Here is a 1,012-nt window from a genome sequence, read left to right as displayed (position 1 = left end):
TGGACAGGTCTGCTGAACTTTTTTTTTACGTTTTATACATAAAGTGTTTTATGAACAGTTCCATAAATTAGCATAATTTCACAGCTAATTATATTCCTCTAATTCAGTTGGTGCACGTTTTTCTTGACATACAGGTAGTCCTCACTTAATGACCACAATTGGGACCAGAATTTCAGCTGCTAAGCAAAGTGGTCATTAAGCAAATCCAACCCAATTTTACTACCTTTTTTGCAGGGGTCATTAAGCAAATCACTGCAGGCATTAAGCAAACCATATGGTTGTTAAGTGAATCACGTGGTTCCCCTTTGATTTTGCTTGCCAGAAGCCGGCCAGTAAGATAAAAAATGGTGATCACATGACCACGGGTTGCTGCAATGGTCATAAATGCAAACCAGTTGCCAAGCGCCCAAATCATGATCACGTGACTACGAGGATACCACGATGGACATAAGTGTGAGGACTGGTCATAAGTCAATTTTCCCAGCATCGTAAGTCCGATCCATCGCTAAACAAATGGTTGTTAAGTGAGGAGTACCTGTATTTCCCTGTCTTTTGTGGAGATACTGATACCTGCTTTGGTGCAATGAATACAGTAAAGGACAAGGATCAGAGTGATCATTGTGATCTTCCAGCTATCAGTCTGGGTTGGCTGAAAATCTTTCTCCACACCAAGCTGAACCACATGCAAGAGTTACCCCATAGAAATATATCTCTTGCTATGTTGCAGATGATATCTGAGCAGAACGTTCTGCTGCGTAGCTGTGTATCATCAGAGTTCTGCTTTAGCAGCATCCCCTGAAAAATGATTAAAAATTTTGAGGGACGTGTTGTGAAAATTGCCCTAGTATACTCTATGTGCATTTAATTTATTCGCTTTATTTTATTTATTTATTTTCTATCCTGCCTTTATTATTTTGCCTCTGCTTTAAGAATAGCATTAACTGGAACCGACGGATTCTTGAAAGCAAAAGCGTATTTATATGGAAGCCTGAAAAAGATCAGGTTGCTGTAA

The 1,012-nt window shown here is 39.4% G+C and overlaps 1 protein-coding gene across 1 annotated transcript in view; it reads right to left on the bottom strand.

Annotated features, from left to right (window-relative positions):
• Nucleotides 1–1,012, bottom strand: part of DIO1 (iodothyronine deiodinase 1) — a 141,907-nt gene that overhangs the window by 15,525 nt on the left and 125,370 nt on the right. The window lies entirely within an intron of this gene.

Source organism: Candoia aspera, chromosome 3, assembly GCF_035149785.1.
Source record: "Candoia aspera isolate rCanAsp1 chromosome 3, rCanAsp1.hap2, whole genome shotgun sequence".
Classification (NCBI taxonomy): Eukaryota; Metazoa; Chordata; class Lepidosauria; order Squamata; family Boidae; genus Candoia; species Candoia aspera.
Note: the sequence above shows the minus strand (reverse complement) of the source record. Positions and strands in the feature narration are given on the sequence as shown.